The sequence below is a fragment of the Amblyomma maculatum genome, chromosome 7 (genome assembly GCF_055883805.1).
Source record: "Amblyomma maculatum isolate TAMU_Amacu chromosome 7, ASM5588380v1, whole genome shotgun sequence".
NCBI lineage: Eukaryota > Metazoa > Arthropoda > Arachnida > Ixodida > Ixodidae > Amblyomma > Amblyomma maculatum.
In genome coordinates, this window is record NC_139350.1 from 9,742,192 (window position 1) to 9,756,004 (window position 13,813).

Here is a 13,813-nt window from a genome sequence, read left to right on the forward strand (position 1 = left end):
ATCAACCTGCTTGGTGAGCCATCTGATTGACAGCCAGCGGCCTGCAGCTATTTGCCATCGCTCTGTACAACAATTTAGCACTTCTCAACGGAGCCCAAGCAATTTAAGACCAAGGAGCAAGGTACATTACGCTTGACATATCCATAATCTCTGCTGAACTGTCAGCTTCAATAACTTGGTCTGTGGATATCGGCACTCACGCAAGCGACCACCTACCTACATACATAATCATTGGTGGTTTTGCTCTCGCCTCTCAGCGGCATGAAGTTCGCTACATAAATTGGGAAGGTTTTGCTGACGCCGTACAGAAGCTGAATCAGCCAAACCTAAATGGATCTGTCAAACCTAAATTATGAATACTTCATTTCTGCAGTGCCACGTGCTCAAACTTTGAACACTTAAGTCCTGCACCTGACAAAGGTGTACTCAGCTGTTGATGCTGAATAAAAAAACTTCGACCAATACGCTGTAGAGAAGCCCACCACGTAGGAACGTTTCTAGAAATGACATTAGAGTTTCTAGGCAAGCACTAAAACACGTTCAGAGTCATCTGGACAAGCTGGCAGGAAGAGAGTGGAGATCTTTTTGTGCGAAATAAGATCCTAGAGAATCTCTTTAAATATGGAGTATTGAACGGAGCCTTCATAACTAAATCCTTTAGAGTGTGTGCCTGCAAATTCAAATACTTGTTTTCATGTAGCAGAGACATTCTGTCAAAAGATCATTACTCCATTACCAGCTCCTTTACTGTAAATTTGCTCCCCACCTTTGTCCCATCGCCCAACACGTCCCTCCTAGACAATTTTTTTACCCTGAAATAACTTCAAGCCGTGCTAGCAGTTACTAACAACAGATCCTGCTCGAGACCTGACCGCGTTAGCTACACTTCACTGTCTCATATAAGAATACAATCCAAGACTCCGTTTTTCACCATTTATAACATCCCTTGGATAGTCGGCTGCCTTGTAGAGAGCTCGATGACTGCGCGTGTATTACCAGTCCTTAAATTTCGCAAGGAATCAATTGACCTAAACGCATATCCCCAATCGCACTGTTCAGCTGTGTCGAGAAACTAATGAAAAAATGGTCCATTCACGCCTTACCTGAGGCCTGACAAACAAGGTAAATTACCCTCATCATTACTTAGCTTCCGAAAAGGCCGCTGCAGTATTGATAGCGTTATTTCTTTTGCCAACTTCGTCAGACACAGTAAAGCTGAGCGGTCTATATCCATTGATGTCTGCCTTGATGTTAAAAGAGATTTTGACGATGGTACACAATATATAACTGGCTGTTTGATTACCTTCCTGTTAGGCCAATGTACGTGTAAATGGGTCAAGATTATATATCAATATATCATCTACATCATGCCGTTACTCAGGGAAAGATTTTAAATCCAAACCTCTTTAATATCTATCTTTTTGGTTTGAAGAATTCCTTCCACCTACTGTTTAAATCTACATCTACGCTGCTGACATCGGTGTATGGGGCTCAGGAAGAACCAGGCATATTTTGCATGCTCGACTACCCAGTCGAAAAAAACTACAGAACTGTGTCAAAAATACGACAAAACGTCCTGTAGTTCTGTCGTAACCATCAGACCTTTCTGTAGTTCTGTAGTATTTTTCTGTAGTTCTGTAGTTTTTCTGTAGTATATTTCTGTTGTCTGTAGTTCTGTAGCACTTTTCTGTTGTAACTACAGAAATTTCTGATGTTACGACAGAATGTTCTGTTGTCACAACAGGTTTCCCGTCAAAAACCGCTCAGAAATTCTGTCGTAACATCAGAAATTTTCTGTAGTTTTTTTCGACTGGGTATAGAAATATATAGGTTGCATTACATTGCTCTTAAGCAAGCGCGTTCTTGTTATATCCCAAGAAACAAGCGCAGCAATTTCATTTTCACTACGTTTTGTGCTCCTCTATACCCTACCACCCTTACACCATATGTCAGCCACGAAATTTCTAGATTAAACTCTCGTCATGCGTGTCCGTATTTCCTATGCTCTCAACAACCAGAAGAGGCAAGTTTACGGATTCTTTAATACGACATTAAGGAGCACTTTCTCAGGGCATCCTCCGCTACAGTCTCCCAGTTCTTCAAGGCCTCTCGCAAGCAAGCATCAAACAGCTTGAATTCATGCAAGCCAAAGCTTTCAGTCTGCCTCGGTCTTCCAATGAACACAGTGGGTACTCTTGCGAAGAGCAGACGTCTATCTGCAAACGCGCTGATACCACAGGAGCTGCTTCGTGCCCAGCTGCGGGTTGCACGTGAACCAAGTCATTCAGTTTCAGAGGAAAGTATAACAGCAATCTCCCACCTCCTCCCTGCGCAATACCAACGCGCAGTCCCGTCATCTTTCCCACCAAGCAAGTTTCAGTTCAGTTCAGTCGTTCAGTCGTGTCCGACTCTTCGTGACCCTATGGACCATGTCACGCCACGCTTTCCGGTCTCTCACTATCTTCCTAACATCACATAACTTCATCTGCAGTGCCTCGAGGATGCCATCTAACCATCGCGTTCGCTGCCTACCCCTTGTCCGGCGACCCTCAACCTTTCCCAACATCAAATCTTTCTCCAGCGACCCCTCTCTTCTCATCAGATGACCAAAGTAGCTGAGCTTTAACTTTAGAATTTGACCCTCCAATGAGCAGTCAGGGTTTATGGTCGACAGTATCGACTGATTTGATCTTCTGGCAGTCCAAGGAACTCTCAAGAGTCTTCGCCAGCACCACAATTCAAACGCGTCAATTCTTCGGCGGTCAGCCTTTTTCACAGTCCAACTCTCGCATCCATACATCAAAACTGGAAAGACCATAGCACGAGTTATACGGATCTTGGTTGGCAGACTAATGTCTCTGCTCTTTACTAGGCGGTCAAGGCTAACCATTGCTCTCTTTCCCAGAAGCAGGCGTCTCCTAATTTCATGACTGCAGTCTCCTTCCAAGGTAATCTTGGAGCCCAAGAAGACAAAATCTGTCACCGCTTCCACTTCTTGTCCCTTGATGCTCAGGGACTTGATAGGGTAAGACGCCATGATCTTTGTCTTTTTAATGTTTAGTTTAAGCCCTAACTTCTCACTCTCTTCTTGTATGCGCATCAGAAGTCTCTTGAGTTTCACTTCACTTTGCCATTAAAGTGGTATCATCCGCATATCTAAGGTTATTGATACGTTTTCCAGCAATCTTCACTCCAGCTGAAGACTCTTCGAGACCGGCCTTCCTCATGATGCACTCTGCATATAGGTTAAATAGGCAGGGCGACAGTATGCAGCCTTGCCTCACTCCTTTCTCAATCGGAAACCAATCAGTAAGACCATGCCCAGTTCTGACTGTGGCCTCTTGCCCTTCATACAGGTTCCTGAGGAGACAGATGAGGTGAATTGGAACTCCCATCTCTTGGAGAGCTTGCCACAATCTTCTGTGATCTCCGCAGTCAAACGCTTTCGCATAATCAATAAAGCAGAAGTAGATGGGCTTCTGGAACTCTCTTGCTTTTCCATGAATTTGCCATGAGGTTTGCTTCATGGCAAATTTGGATAACTATACCTGGTATCAAAAGAAAGCCCACACCCTTGGACACGCGCTTAAATACTTCGTTTCTGAGCACATCTCTGCATACTACTGTCAACACTGCGGCATTTATACTGATGGCTTTGTGACACCTGTCTCATTGCCCATCGGCGTCTGGATACTGTCAATGGATACCACTATCTCGACAACACTCAGTCACCGCACTTCGGCTGTGGCTACTGATTTAACAGCTTGGCGAGAAGCTATTATATATATTCAGCAACAATCCCCTGCTGCATGGGTTATCTTAAGTAATTGTAGCACTGCACTACAATTGAATAAGTCATCAAGAATTTAGGAACCGCTCGTCATTGACTTAAATACGCTGCAGACTGAGGCCTGTGAGCTCAGTCATCAGGTTGTGCTACAGTGGTTACTTGCTCACTGCGGCATCGCGGGCGACGATTATGCCTACGCCGCTTCAAAACTAGTACCTGAAGATTCATGAAAGTGAATTCTAATTCCATTCTCACGAAGAGATGTAACAAGACTATTAGTTACTGAATGCCATTGCAGCGCTTTTCGCTTTTTGTTGTGATCCGGACCATCAATACTGACCTCTACATTGAATAGATCCCACTTATGTCTTTCGCATTCCACAAAACTTGAACAGATGCCATCGCAACTGTCTGCACGAAATTCGCTTGAATGTGTCGTACGGAAACTACCTCCTACATAAAATCCGTATGTCCAGCAGCCCTCTGTGCTCTGCATGTTTCGTGTGTGAATTTTTCGAACATTTGGTAACCTCCTGCCAACATTTAGGTGCACATCGCAGGAGACTGCGCAATAATGCAGGCTTACTTAAAGACACAGCCCTGCATCGTAAACACTTCCTTGGTCCTTGGTGCCATGGTTCTTCGGCTGCGCGAGCTACAGAGGCCTCCTGCCCTATAAGGGACAAGGGAACACCGCATCCTTCATACCAGCCAACATAACGGGGTGCTGCATCATCTCACTGCTGCGTCGCTTGCTTGGCATAAAAGGACGGTGACACGGCTTTCGTGCTCACTTGTCAGTGGAGGCGGCGGATTGACATCAACGCTTAATTCTGCATCTTAAATCGCAGTTTTGAGCTTTAATTTTCGCACTTTTTACTTTTTGCATTGCTCTCTGTGCTGCCTCTGCTGCCAGTAATCTTCATTTGTGTACGGTTGCCGACATGACAGAGAAGGCTGATTTGAAGCTTGAATTTCGAAATATACTGAGAGAGATAAAAAAGCCTAGAGTACATAAGCAAAGAATACAGATAAATGAAGCAAGAGGGAGCCGAAATACAGAAGGAAATTGCCTCACTTAAAGAATTTAATGAACAATTGCTGCAGAAGATTGAAAATTTGAGGACACAGGCGTGCGAAAACTTCGTAAGTGTAACTGAACATGATCTGTATTTTAAGAGCAAGAATATTGAAATAAAGGGTGTGCCGCATGAAGAGAATGAAAACCTTCAGGAGGTTCCTGGTAAAGTGGAAGACGCACTGGGTGAGCCCATAGATAAACCGGATATCGAGGTTTGGCACCGTGTTCCGGTTTGGAATGACAACAGGAAGCAAGAAACTTCTTGCCGTTTTCCGCAGCCATGCGAAACGAAATCAATTGACAAGGCACGTGGCAAACGAATAAACGCCAAGGACCTAGGATTTTTCACAAAGGCATCGGTGTTTGTGAACTTTGTCAAGTTGTTTAGATGGCAGCTTTTAGTCCTTGTCCCCGCATTTTATTGCAAAAGCAATACTACTCTAGGTTTCGAACCATCAGCGTAGTGCGGCCGGTAGCTATGTCTTAACCACGTGACGCTATGACGTCACACCCCACGTGACACTAGTGGGCGAGCTAGGCTACAAACTTAAGTGGGTGGCGTAGCGCGGTCGCACTGGCGGCGCAGCGCATGACGTCACATCTCACATGGCACAAAATGGCGAGATGGGCTAGCAGCAGCTGTCAACTTGGGTCTCGTTTCACATGGGACGGCTATGTCAGAATCAGCCTGCTAGGACCCTGGCATTCACGTTACCCCTATAGGCCACTCAGGCACGTTCATACGGCTTGGTTAAAGCGGGGATTTATATGTGGGCTGAGGACGAAGAAAAAGAAGGAAAACGCTCGGTCACCCGCAACTAACAATTTCGCTCGATATTTGGTTCAGCAGCGTTTAACCCTTGTAAAATTTCTGCCCCGCGAGGAATGGTGAATAAAGTGAAAGTGAATGTGGATATAATAGCTCTCGCCAAAGACACATGGTTGATGCAGGCCCTTTGAAACTCATCTGTGTGTAATTATGTGTGCGTGAAACTGTGCGTCAGCAATTTTTGTCAGCGGTTTTGATTTCCCATTCCGCTGTTTGTCACCCTCATCAAAAGTAGCATGCTAGACTACGCACCAGGCAGACATCTCCTGCTATCAATAAAATATCTTTCTGTCTCTCTCCATCGGTTGATCCAGTGTGGCATGTCAAGAGAGGAGAAATTCATTATTGCAACAATGCATTTAACCACATTGGAGCGAAACGTAAGCGCAAGAGAAGTAAAAAATAAACTATTTGCTACCTATAACAGCCGGCCATAGCTAATTTTAACTCTCCATCGCGGCGTTTAGGCAATGGAATGCTGCTATAGAGAAAAGCAAGAAATGAAGTAGTATTGTATAGAAAAGCTTCATTTTAAAGTGCTTCCGCAGCTCGATACATCTGTTGCATCGGTCTATGGATTGTGCCTCACTGCACAGACGAAAACGTGAACCCCAAGACAGGTGCCTACACTACTTTAAATTCTCAGAACACTCGGCTGCAGGCGTGTTTTTTCAAAACATGGAGGTCACCAAAATGGATGATTGTGTACAGCGTCGCAACGCAATGAGTAACTTGTCGAGTGCTTTACTGAGACTGTTTCTTCAAGCTTGAGTGCAAAACAAGTCGCGCACTGAGGCTCCCGAAAAGGTGGTAAACTCAGAATAATATTTTCCCCTTTTAAACAACTCAGCCTGTACTCTTCTGCGTTTTTTTGTCGTTTCAAGCTTTTTACGCGCTATTGCACCCTATCTCTACAGATGCTTGGACTATGGAGGTCTCAGGTTCTATTACAAGTACACAGTTATGCGTCTCAGTAATTCATGATGACATAGCTCTTGTAGACAAACAGCAGGTTATTTTACTTTTATAATGTATGAAGACGATTGTAACAGCAGTGGGAAACGTGGGAAATGTGTAGTGGTCATGATGAAGCAGGTCTCTCCAAAGACGAGTTTCGCTGAGATCTTCCATTACACACGTAGCGCGCCCACAATTTTAGCCTTGAAAGTACAGCTCGATGACGTCATCTCTGAGGGCACAAATATGGATGCTAGAGCTATCACATAAGGTATGCGCAGTGCTCTTTGACTTATCCTGCATTTTTATTAAGCTAATCAACTGTTTCCTCGAAGACTTCAAATTCTAATACGTCCTAAATGAAAATGTTTCCCCAGACTTTGAGGAGAAATTTATCGAAAAATTAACACGTCAGTGAATCCCTTTATTATATAATACAGCGATTTGAAACTTAACGCAAACATTTGGAAGGTGCTCACGCATTATGACTAGCAGCTTACTGGTATCACTCAAAGGAAAGTGTAAAATAGTTACATCCTACCGGTACTCGCTTATAAGGCTGAAACTTGCAGGTTGACGAAAAAGGTTCTACTTAGATTCAGGATAACACACAGGATTTTGGAAAGAAAATGGTAGGTGTAACGTTAAAAGATAGAAAACGTGCAGACTGGGTCGGAGAAATAACTCCTTACTCACATTCCAGCTGAAATTCTAGAAATTGGTTCATTTTGAAGGTAGCGCGAAAAACAAGGATCAAGAGTAGAAGGACACAACACGAGCGAACCAGATTCAACTCGCCCAACTTTCAACCTTACTTCTAGAAGTTGGCTGGGGCAGGACATGTAGTGCGAAGAAAGTACAACCGATGGTCTCTAATGGTAACCAGTTGCAATCCAAGGGAAGGTAAGCGTAACATGGGGTGACAGAATATTAGGTGGGTGGATCAGGTTTCGCCGTAATTGACCCCGAATTTCGCCGGGGTCAAGCGGGCGCAGCCAGCACAGGACCGGGTTATTTTGAGGAAACTCGGAGAGGCCTTCGAACTGCTGTGGGTATAGTCTATCTAATGATGATGATGATGATGTTTATGATGTAAATTTTGACTTCAAAGAGCCCTGAAACTTCTTGAAGTGATGCAGGAACGTCTGAAAAAATTAATAAGGCCTAACGAGAGCTTAAAGGCTTATCCATCGACTAAAACAGTAGCTTCCTGGCATAAACTACGGGTCAGGCGTATGTTTAGCAGAACTATGTTTTGAAAGAACTACAGGCATTGAAAATTATCTCTGTAACACCTCAGTATTCCCCTCGAAAAAGCTACCATTTTAAGCCGCATCAATGTGCGCGCGAATCGACAAAACCAACACTGAGCGTAAATCTTTCATTGTTAGAAAACACTTTAATACCCTTGCAAAAAAAAAAAAAATAATTTTATGCGGCAATTCCAAACCTTGCTAACCTCTAACGAGCGCGTGAAGAAAATATTTACAGAGGTACAAAGGGTAACATACAGACGTAACACAAACTGCAGCGATATTTTAGTGCATATTAAGCTCGGCAAGCGTCAAACACACCCTATCTTTGCTCTCGACCAAGATGTAAGATGTGCAATAATTTACAACAGGACACTACGTTCAAAGTTAGTGCAAGCGAATTCACTTTTCAAATAAAATCAGGCTTTATTGCACATCGTCAATCGTTATCTACCTTCTAAAAAATTCTCCTCCATTATTCCACATTATCTGCCTTCTAAAAATTTATTACCCCCCAATTTTTTTTTCACTCCTTAATCTGCTTCTTTCTTCCCCCTACCTTCCCTCCCTGCTTTTTCTTCGGAAGAAAAGTTTATTTAAACCACACCAGAGATGATCGCATCAACAGAAGAAGACAGATCCCATTGTCGAAACGTGCGGTTGACTTGTTCAGTCCTTTTTTCACACAATTCATTATAACGTATTCAAAATGAAAGACTATTCTTCTGAAAGAGCCCGTACTTTGACGACATCTGTAGTATGATGACATAACGGAGGTCTTGAAAAATGTGAAAGGCATTGGGATGTGGCCGCTAAGACAGAGGTCACATACTTCTATAAGGCCTGGTACTCCTGCTCTTAATGTTCACACCCTTCCTCCTAATGGGATGTGTTTTGCTTCTGATGTTCAGTCTCGATGTAAGCGCAATCTGTATAAACTGCAGTTAGAGTTCGACCAAACGGAGAAAATATATGGGGAAAACTTTTTCGGGCAATGGCCACCGTTTCGCCGTAGAAGCATGATGGTGAATTAATGTGGCGATTTCGTAGGCAATTAACCGACTACCAAATGAGGATGATCGAACCCGAAGGCATGGCATGACAAAAACCATCATGGCATCACTTGGCGTTGCTTTCCTCACCACCGTTGCTTTCACATCGACAAGTAATTTAAGCTACAGTAATCGAGGAAATGTAAGAAAATATCCTTATTATACGGGCAGCGTCAAACACTAGTCAGCCAGCCAGTCTGCAGTCATGGCTGGATGCAACTGCACAAGAGCGTTCGGTACCATTGAATTCTCAAATGTAGTTCGGGCCAGGTCAGTAGCTGGAGCTGTGTGCACGGCACTTTGGAAGGTCAGCTTCTTTCCTTCGAACAGCATGCCCTGGATATCTTCTCACTTCAGGACGCAGACAAAATGATCCCGATCACTCGGTCGAGGAAAGTTTCGAATTCGCATGCGTGAATAGCATTGCGACCAATACCGCAATGGTGTTCTCTGATTTAGATCACTTCTGGAATTTCATATTTCTGAGATTGCTGACCTCTGTTGCGTGAAGTGGCCTCAAAAAAGCTTTTCACTGCCTTGAACGTTTGCGCCGATGGCAGCTCCGGTGCGGACAGCGGTTTTAGCAGTGTCTGTCTTGGGTTCGATAAGACTTAAAGAGAGGAGCGTTATCCTCCACGGCGACGTGGTGGATTCGGAAGTATGACGTCTTTCCTCGTACTACGATAGGCTACTTGTCTACCCAAGCGGCAAGCATATGGTCGGCCCGCGCTCGGTCCTTCACAATAAGGCCGAGTAAAACTCATCGGGCCGACCTTGACCACCCACCTCGAGCCGAGGCCAGGGATTGACAATGGCCTAAGAACGACAGATCGTCGGCAATCGACCTCGGGCCGACGAGTATGGCTGACTTGGCCCGCCTAATGCCGCGGTAGGGCCATGCATGGGCCATGGCATACCCACACATGGCCAAACCACTTCGGCGGTATTCGCTGCCTGGTAGTTTATCCATCGTCGGCATTCGACCTCGGGTCAATGAGTATGGCCGACTTGGCTAGCCTATTGCCGCGCTAGGGTCATGCATGGGCCATGGCTTACCCACACATGGCCCACCACTGGTAGTACTCACTGCCCGGTGGTTTATGCATGTATAAATAGGGGCCTACTCACTCATTCATGACCCATGGTTTAAGCATTACAACATCTGCAGTCCGATTGTTCACGAAAATTAGTTGTGCGGCAATATTTTTAGACGCGCATCTTTTCCACCAAGCGGGCTCTAATTTTGTGGCATAAGCAATGGTAATGTTCTTCGGGGAAGTGAAAAGCAACCCATACATAAGTTACGCAAAATATGATGTGCATCGACAAAGGCAGGTTTAAAAAGCAGTTTTCGTTGATTTTTTTAAATAATCGAAACAGGCTCAAAACACTTCAAATAAAAAAGCGGCGCTTTTTTTACAGTTTATTACGTTTGTGAGGCTTCGCAGCAATTTATTCCGGCTTGCAGCTTCTAGGCTGAGTTGAAGATGTCACGTTTGCCTGCTCGTTGTGCCCGCCGTCCCATGACTTCACTTGCTATGAGTCATCACTTGACTGCTGCCGCGGCCTTCCCGACAGGACGTCACTCAGGTACTACATACTGTCCCTCCTCAGGCAAAATATAAGAATGAAAATATCAGCTTTCATTCCGTATTCATAAGAATAATTTTCTAGCCTGTTAAAGTGATAAACGGCTGTCCCTCCTGCAATTATCATGATGGCCTTGAGGGTGGTGAGTATCTGTGATGTAGCCATCGGATGATATCTGAAGTTGATTGAAGAAGGAGCTGCACCATTTTTACACATATAGTACTTGTCCAAGCTAATTAGGTTCAAGGGCTAAAATGGCAAGCGAAGGAAACTGGTTACATATTTCTGGCAGCTACCATCAGCGGCACAGAAATGTTGTTTGCAATCTTTAATTTTACATTACTTACTTTAATAACTGATTATTGACTTACACAACAAATGATATTTGCTACGTTGAAGAGTACCGGCCCAAACCACGCTTCATTATTAGCGATAAACAACCTTCACATCTGCACAGAAGGCGGCATAGTAATCGGCACACGCGAGTATGCAGACCACTTCTGCATGCAAACAAAAATCTGCGACACTAATACCTTGGTAACAAGAAATAAATTACTAATCGTTGCGCGTGTAATCATAGACTTACCAACACGTTTTAGTCTCTCGGCCTTCGCACGTATTTCTACAACCTGCTGGTTCCAATACAACTTTCCGTCTGGGTAGTTATCCAGCAGCACTCCTAAATAATTCACTGAGGTTGTTATCCAAGGCATGTTCACGAAATTCATTGGGGTTGTGGACCGCTCTCCATGCCAGAATCACAGCACTACCGCTCATAGAACAAAAGTGCTTCACCAATTGGACAACACTGCGGATGCTGTCGCAGTGGGCACAGAAGACGGCAATGTCATCGGCAGACGCGAGTAAGCGGACCTCTTCTACATGCAAACGGAAATAGAGGAAAATGCTGCTCTTGATAAAGCTCAGCCAGAAAGGTTCAATATACAAGCAGAAAGGTAATGGTGACAGGGGCCAGTCTTGACGCACAGAGCATTGCACTTGGATGCGCTCACCCAATCTCTTTTTTACTATCAGCCGCATCGTGGATCATCTGCATGACCCCATTGCAACTTCCTTTCAAATAACTGAGCCCAGATTTACATGTTCTAAAACTGAAAATCAGACATCATGTGGCACCTGGTCGAAGGTTTTCTCTAGGTCAAGCTGGAGCATGGCAACACTATCATGCAAGGCGTCGCAACATTCCACCACCAACCATGCATGATCGATATTAGTTCATATGATTCGACCGTAAATAACACAGGTCTGATGTGGTCCTACTAAATCTTCGGTTATGGTTTGAAGCCTTTTATCCAAAATTTTCATGAAGATCTTATAATTTGTGTTTTTCACGGATATTGTTCTGTAAACTGATACTTGTTGAAGTTTGGCTTCGTCTACGATTTTTTGGTATTAAAATTGTATGGGTTGTTAGAAAAGGCGGTGGAAGCATATCGTTGTCGTCGACCTCATTAAAGAATGCATTAAAAACTGGGGCGTTATCATCTTTGATTGCCTCATAAAGAGCGGCTACAAGCCCGTCTGGTGCTGGACACTTTCCAGGGTTGAGGTCTTCTATGGCTTTCTTTACTTCTCCTCCGGAAATTGGTAGCTGTAAAAGTTTCATTGTCATCCTTCAGCCGTGCATTAAGGTAGAGGAAACTGGACCTGAAGTGTTCATTGTTAAACGCACATCATAATTCTCCTTGTCTGCCGTGAGGGCAATAATAGCAATGACAATGACGCTCCAATCAGTAGAAATGACCGTGATGACTATAGTAATGCTAATTACGGTGAATTTAGTAAATAATAGTAATGCAAACAAACAGAATACGCCGAGTGCACCAGCAACATTTAGGCTTTCGCATTTCTGCAGTGTTGATTGCACAGTTCTCTCAGCATTTTACGCGTGCACAATACTTTCCCACAGCCTAACAGACGAAATGCTAACAATTTTGTTCGCTCAAGAAGCACAAAAATTATATCTGCAGTAAAAGGAAACAAACTACCGGAAAAGGGATTCGGAGCATTGAAAAAAAAAAGCACGGTGATGTGGGCGGAACAAGCGGCACAGGACCAGCGCAACATTTACGTTTATGTGAAAACGGGACACTTGGATGGAACCCTTTGCATGGATGACAAAGTGCCTAACTCTGAGGTGAAGTGGAAGCCCATATCACTGTTCCGCCTGGCGGCCTGTCAGAGCCTATACTTTCTCTATCGCGGAACGTCTCGAGCATCCGCTCTTTACGTGTGTGTCTCTGTGCTCATGGACCTTATCTGGTCCCCTAAAAGCGGTCCAGTTATGATTGTGGCGATCATGCTGTCTCTCTTAGCGTTTGAAATTATGCGTACCCTTTTCGATTTGTACTAGTGCTTTCCCGAGCGGTCAAGCGCGACGCGGCAGTGATGGGGTAGATAGGTGCGGCGAAAGCGAGACAGGAGGATTCAGGCGGTACACTGCAGGGGGCAGTTGCTCTCCCGGTGAGCGGCAAGAGCAAGCTATATCTATACTGTACACGAACAATGTAGCAGAGCCTTACCAGAATGGACTGAAGCCGTGCCTTCTGAGATGGGGTAGGAGTTTTGTGTAAGTAACTGCCAACCGGGAAGCAATGCTTCTTGTATCGATCGCAGCCGTTTTGCCGTGTCACGTTGCCTTATTGGCCCGCAGTATGTTTTATCATGCCGAGTGGTAGCCTGGCCGCCATTTTCGTGTAATCTTAGCATTGCGCTGTCGCGAGCTTTGACTGCTTGCTTTGCTGCGCAGTGGCGTCCGAAGTATGGCCCCTGAAGTAGATTTTTCCTAATCTGCAAATAACTGGTATTTTATTTTGATTGTACTATCGAGTACAACTCTGTGGAGTGCACCTCTGGCAATTTTTGTTCTAGAAACATGACGTAAACGAATTTTCACTAGCACATATGAAAAAACTAAGATTCAACTTTCACATCGACAATTATGGCCAGAGACTACTGACCGGTACGAAATTTATGAGCGCTAGTTCACGCGGTCAATAGACGTTTGAACCCAAGAATACATTTGTCACTTGCCGGATAAGACCACGGCTCACGGAACCGTTGTTCAGAAGGCGGGGCGTTCAAAGTTTATCCTAGTGCTGTTCCCACCACTTGCACACCATAATTAAGCGTTGTTATCTGGAAAGAATAAATACAGCGTAGGGACGCAAACACAGAAAGTGAAGCAGGACGACGCTGGACTAACAACTGAATTTGTTTCGATGAAAATCACATTATATA